At 41.2% G+C, this 6,673-nt stretch overlaps 1 protein-coding gene across 1 annotated transcript in view; it reads right to left on the bottom strand.

Annotated features, from left to right (window-relative positions):
* WDR72 (WD repeat domain 72) overlaps positions 1-6,374 on the bottom strand; it is a 220,168-nt gene extending 213,794 nt beyond the window's left edge. Inside the window, exon 1 of the mRNA XM_055087953.1 lies at positions 6,292-6,374. The gene's annotated coding sequence lies outside the window, so the exon portion shown is untranslated. The remainder of the gene's footprint in view (positions 1-6,291) is intronic.
* Positions 6,375-6,673: the final 299 nt, after the last annotated feature.

Genomic DNA, 6,673 nt, shown 5'->3' on the forward strand with positions numbered 1-6,673 from the left:
ACCCATGTCCCCTGCATCGGCAGGCGGACCCCCAACCACTGCGCCACCAGGGAAGCCCCTACCTCTTTTTTTTTTTTTTTTTTTTGATTCCTCTTCCTCACCTCTTTTCATCATTTTCCTTGTCCTGGCTCCCCCTACTTTCCCTTATTCCATGTCACATCGCCACCTTCTGCCTTAATTATCCTTTCCCAGTCTTAAGACAAAGTATTTTCAATTCGTGTTTACTAAAAGACATTCTAGACGTGGTGCTGTGCTGGGGGCTTTCCCATACGTTATCTCATTTAATCGACACACCCACCATTAGTCTTATTACGAAAAGGAGGCTTGGTAAATAAATCTAAATCCCTTGAATAGAATTATATCCCAGATCTGTCTGACTTCAAGGATCATCCCACTTCTCAAACAACTTGAGAGTGAGAGTACACAGTGATGACTCCACTACCTTGTTTACAGACGAGCCAGTCCACTTATTCATTTAAAAACAAAAAAAATCAGAAACAACTTAGGTCCAACCACAGGGGTGGGTGATTAAGGTGCCACATCACTCTTTAATCTGTGGGTAAGTGTATAAATAGATTCTCTCTACTTAATCTACAAAACCTATTCATTACATCATTACACGTGTGAAAGTACCTGCATGGGCAAGAATGTTTTCCAAGCATCAGGACTTCATACAAAAACAACAAAAGCCCACTGTAACACTGGTATCATGGAACAAGATTCCTAGTATAAAGTGAGATTTCCACACTGCAATGGTTGCAAGGCAGTGTATGTCACAAGCGGTAGCTGAGGGAGACAGGGAAGGGCTTGGCTGGCTACAGGCCAATAGAAACCAGGCAAATGTAGCACTTTCTAACATATCCTGGCTTCTGCTTATTCTAGAAAAAAAATGTCCCTGGCAGGGGGGATCCCTCTTGTCACTTCTCTGTTGGGTTTCTACTGACTGAAGAAGTCCCTGTCCTGTAATATCAAGAAATTCTGTCCTTGGGGCATAAATAAATGCCCAGCTCCTATAGTTCATGGGAGTATGAGAGCCTGAGAGGGCTGGAATCGATCCACCCCATTTTAACTAGCAAGAAACTACCTAGTAATACCTTGTTTGTATTTCTTGGAGGAGGGACACAAGAAACACTTATTTCATTCCACACAATAATTCACCACAGTCAGAGTAAGGGCAACACCATCTCCCAGCTGCTGATTACATCAAAGGCTTGCAGCACAAATTCAATTTTATGATGTTAATCTCGACCTGCCACTCAGAAATTTTCTCTGAGGGATATGATTTTTCTCTGGATTTCATTTTAAGAATGATCTTCTTCGTCCACAATCAATAAAGATATGTTTTCATCAAAAGACTCTATCTTGGTAGAATTCAATTGGCTATTTCAATCCCTTTTGGTGACACAATATTAATTAAAATAGTTTATGTTGCACTTCAGCTGGAAAAAGAGGCAGTGAAAATAGCAGCTACTCAGAACACATGTTCTGTACACATCAACATGGAGGGCAAAAAATAATTTTCTCTTTCTCCAGGCAACAGACATTAGCTATTCAAGAGAGTTGCTCTTAGTTTATCTCTGTGCTCTCACTGAAATTAATCAAAAAAGAAGCTCTTTCTGTTTGTATATTTTGTTCAACAGGAAATCGAAATGCACATAAAGAAGATGCTTCAAATTCTCACCTCCCAGTGATTCAGGAGGAGCAAAAATAAGTGTCTGTGCCTGTGTGGCATATTGGGCTATTAAGAATGACAGTCACTGTTTCTCTTAACTAAAAAAATAATTATGATGCTATTAAAAATTTTTCTATTTTCAATTTCTAAATAATGATTGCAATTGAATACATTTTATTTCTCAAAAGGAAATAATTAGTATAGAGTTTTTCACACTTAAAAAAAGAGGAGAAAATTATGAAATGTGCTACAGAAAATGAATTCTGTTTTAACAGTGATTTTGAAAGTGGCAGTCAGTTCACTTAACAAATATTTATGAAGCACCTACTGTGTGCCTGACTCTGGTCACCATTTGAGGTTCAGATAATCTCAACTGGAGGCTGGAAATCTGAATTTTAACCTGCTCTCCAAAGACATTCTTACTCACATTTGAGGCTAAGAACTTAATGTCATCATCCCTCATGCACCACACAATTAATGAAATATAAAAATCAATTGATAAAATTAAAGCAATATTCACTGAATGAGTGACCAAAAAGAATAATTCCCTCAAAAAGTTCTTACTCAGGGCCTGGTCTGCATGACCTAGTGAGAATGTCAATACCTGGCGGGACTAATCTGGGCCTTCCACAGCAAACAGGCCTTGTCTGGCCCCTAACCTACTGTTTTTCTCTGCAATGACTAAAGCTTAAAGTAGTTAAATTCTTTTTCTGTCTACTGCTGTCTAAACGAAACATGGAAAGAAATCTTCCATGTTCTGTAGGACTTTGCAAGAAAACTACCTGAGGTCTTTCCTTTGAAATCCACTTGGAGAAAGGGCCTAAACAGGAAAACTCTAGGTATTCAATCATTGAGCAAATGTGTACATTGTTTACAAGAAAGGATAATTCAAGATGATCAAGTTAGAATGTCGAGGCAAAGTCTTCCAAATTTAAAAGAATTTTAAGAGCTAACATACCAGAGAAAAATCACAAGAGGGTAAAATCCTCTAACAAATTCCTCCCAAAATGTTCAATTTGCAATTTGGTACTCCAAAAGAGCTAACACATTATCCAGATCCCCTCCCCACAAAATTTTTTTCTAAGCCTCACTTCAGTTGCTCTGACTGAAAACAAGGACTAGAGCAGGAAGCAGGGCCTAAAATGGTCTGAGATCTTATCATGTAAACACAGGAATGTTAACCTTTGTCTATCAAAAACTCCCAGTGTGGTGGAACTCCTTTTACAGAGCCTGGTCTGGCAATATAGGCTAAAAAACACAGCTGGAGTTGAAAGTAAGCCTTTAGTGGTTGGGAAATAGGGGTAATGGAGGTGAAAGTATAAACAGCTTCATACTTCATTCTAAACAACAAGAATAGTTACAACACCTCTTGGTCTGTTTTTTATAATATGCTTGAAATTGCTAAATCCCATCTATACTCAAGGCTGGATTCCTGTTGTATTTTCTCTCATCAAGAGACTAAGACAGGTGGAGGGAACCACACTGGTTGATTGTCACCTGTGTGTCAGACAGCCTCGTGTTTTCTAGGCAACGAAGTCTTCCAACAAAGTTGTGAGGTTGACATTCTTATGGGAGAGACTTGAAAATTAAATAAGGACCTAACAGTGTAAAATATTATACAACCCTCATTTTACGTTTGAGGAAACTGAAGCTCAGAGAAGCAAAATAATTTGCTTCTGGCAAATTAATTAAAACATCCTGTAGCCACGAAAGGATGAGACAGCATAGGGATCCTGTGTGATGATTTGCATTTGTCATACTCTCTCACCCTATACCTTTGAAGACACAGAAGTCTCCCTTGGCCCAGAATGCTCTTCCTCAGCATTTCTTCCTGGCAAACTCCTATAAAAATGGAAACTTCAAGACAGGAACTAAATTTTAACTCCTTTAACTCCTTTGAGCCTCCCCTGGTTGATACATAACACTCCTCTACTCCCAGCCTTCCCTTTTCTACCTTTACCAGAGCTCTGATCACTCTGATCCAATTCTTCCTGTTACCTGAACTATATTATGAATGCTTGGAGGGCAGGAAACTGTTCCTTTTTCCTTTGCATTTTGCTGGCAGGTAGTTTTACATATAACAAGAAGTAAAAAAATGTTGAGGGGGAAGTCAAAAATTAATGTATTTGTTATAAGTGAATGTGATATGGCTTCAAGAGTTGCCTCTTTTTTTTTCTTCTCCCAGACAGATCAGTTTGAATGTAACTCTGTCTGCACAAGGAGCAAAAGGCAGATGTAGAAAAATATCCTTGGCTATCAACATGCATTCTATTCCTATTGAAGCAGGCTAAAATCTTATCAGCTTTCTAGGCCCTTAAAACTCACCACTGACTCAGAGGAAACACACATTCAATTTACCATGAGATTGACTGGTTCAATTAATTACAACTCCCTCATCCTGTACTTGCTTATTCTTTAAACATTCATATATAGGACTTTCATTTTTCCAGGTGAAATTTTGTCTTGTTAAAAGTGAAAAAGGAAGGAGGTCAGTGTTGGGAAAAAATTTTCTACCATTTATCGACTATTAAGTTGTAGACACTGCTATTTACATTATGTGCATCAGTTCATTTGATCTTCATAATGACCCTAAGCATTATTATTATCTTTATTCTAAACATGAGGAAAATGAGGCTTGGAGAATATAAATAGCTTGCCCAAGATAAGAGGTAGAAAACCAAGACAGATTCAGGAGTCTCCAAATCTCACGCCCTTAACCACTGCACTACCTTGCTTAGGTGGGGCAGGGGCATTGCCCAACATGTTCGGAAGCACTTTGGAAATGAGAGCAAACTCTAGACGAGATATTGCTCTAGAGCAGTGATACCTAGCTCTAGAAATGAGGAGTTGCTTTTTATAGAACAGTTCAAAGAGACCCAAATGTCCTTTAAGACCAAACAGAATTTTCTTATTTTGAAGACAAAAATGACACACATAAGTTAAAGGACTTGCTGGTACCCCAGAGTTAATCTGGGGACTTGCCAGGACTTCAGAGATGGTCTGGTATGAGAACTTAGACATATTCTTTTAGTCCTTATCCCTACCTCATCTCCCTGCCTCCAACTCAGTCTAGAACAGAATTTAATCTAAAAATGTTATGACTGGGGAAAAAATAACTATACATTCAGAACAGAGCTCCAGAGAAATGTCTTTTATAATGTACAGACAGAATTCTTAATAAGAGATGCTGCATACTGTAACACTATTAAATAACAGAAAAAATAAGTGAACTGTCAAGCCACAAATAAATCTGAATGAAGCAATCTTGAAACTTTGAAATATTCCTAATACCATTATTTTCAAGGTTCCATAGAGTTATTTAATACCTTATATATACTTCTATTCCAGTTGGCCTCTATAAACTAGAACCTTAGGTTTCTAAAGCAGTCACTTCATTGGATAGAGACTGTTAACGCAAGATTTCACACACAGAGTCTTAACAGTTGATACTTTATTGATAAAATAATTATATTAGTAATTTTAAAACATCTTCCCAAAAAGTAGTGAGAATATTGGAACTCAACAGAGTCCCAATTTTTGCGGTTTTTAAAAAATAATAATCACTTTACTAGATGGTAGCATGGACAGAGTTTCCCTTTCTCCTCCAGCCCTTTGCATTCTTTACAGAAAACACTGTTGGTGCATTTTAATATTGAAGGAGCTAAAGGAGGGCTAAGGAACAAAAGTCACAAGACCGAATTAACCGCAAGTAATGCATGACAAAAGAGGCTGCTTTCTTCTCCCCTGGTCTTTCAATGGTGAGAATTCAGGAGAGTGGAGACTAACCCACTGTGTGTTGCCCGGCGGGAGAAGCGAGGGTGGGGGTAGGAATGGGTATGAAAGAAACAAACAAAAATTTCTAAACCCCTTTCTTCAGGTAGAAAATTCCCAACATGTGACCTAGTCTCCAAAGGTGACCTTGAACTCATTTAGCATTAAAATTGCGAGGGGGAGGAAGACAAAGTTAACGTTCCTATACAGCAACGTTCTGTTTGCATCTTAGAAACGGTTTAGAAATGAACACAAAAATGCTCTAATCGATGAGGAGGGCTGAATAAGGAAGCACCCGTCCGCAAGAGAGTATTACTAGCACTTCACCTTTGCCAGATTCTCGTCAACACAGACATCACCCCCTTGATTTTCCTGTCCCTCGTCCAACTTTTCAAGTGACAAAAGTGTTGTGTCCGTAACCTTTATTGCTGGCTCAGCGGCAGGTGCACAAGGAAAGTTTTCACCAGATCCCCTGACGCGACAGGTCTCAAGCTGTCACATCCTCGCCAGCCGGCGTCCACCGGATCATTTCCCCAGCTACCGGACTCAACTTAATGAATTCAACAGACTCCAGTCCCAGAGAAGTCCGATTTCCGAGACCCAAGAAACTCTCTCAGTAGTGAATGGCGGGTCTCTAAAAGTATTTGGGAGACTACAGGCAGGAATACTAAGGCCCTCACCTACCCTCCGCCACCACCCCCCCCATGCTCGAAAGGACCAATTTGATAGGTGCGTGTCTTCGGTCACTACTGATGCGACATGTGGACGAGAGAGTAGAAGAGGGAATTTTCCACGTGCAAGAACTTGGAGCAAAAGAAGAGATTATAGCAACAGCTACAAGCGCTCACCTTCCTTCGCCGCCCCTCAGTATCCAAACCCTCGGCCTGAAGGCGGGAAGCCGAGGGCTGCACGAGCCTGAGGCCGTCAGAGACCCACCGCCTGGTACAGACGAACCCGAGCCGAGCCGGTGGGAGGCCGCCTTACCCGAGCCTGCGTGCCCCGAAGCAGCAGCAGCCCAGTAGCCTGGCAGCTGGGCAGCAAGACAGCGGGACGGCCTTTTTGGAATGGCCACGCCCCGACACCACGCCCCACCCCGACACCACGCCCTCCCAACCGCGGACGCCACGCCCGGCGCCCCACCCTCACTCCGGCCCTAGCTCTGATTCTCCCCCTGCGGTCTCGCGGCTCTCTCCCGCTCTCACTGGCGGTGGCGGCTGGAACAGGCCCGTC

This window comes from Physeter macrocephalus, chromosome 11 (assembly GCF_002837175.3).
Source record: "Physeter macrocephalus isolate SW-GA chromosome 11, ASM283717v5, whole genome shotgun sequence".
In the NCBI taxonomy this organism is placed as follows: domain Eukaryota; kingdom Metazoa; phylum Chordata; class Mammalia; order Artiodactyla; family Physeteridae; genus Physeter; species Physeter macrocephalus.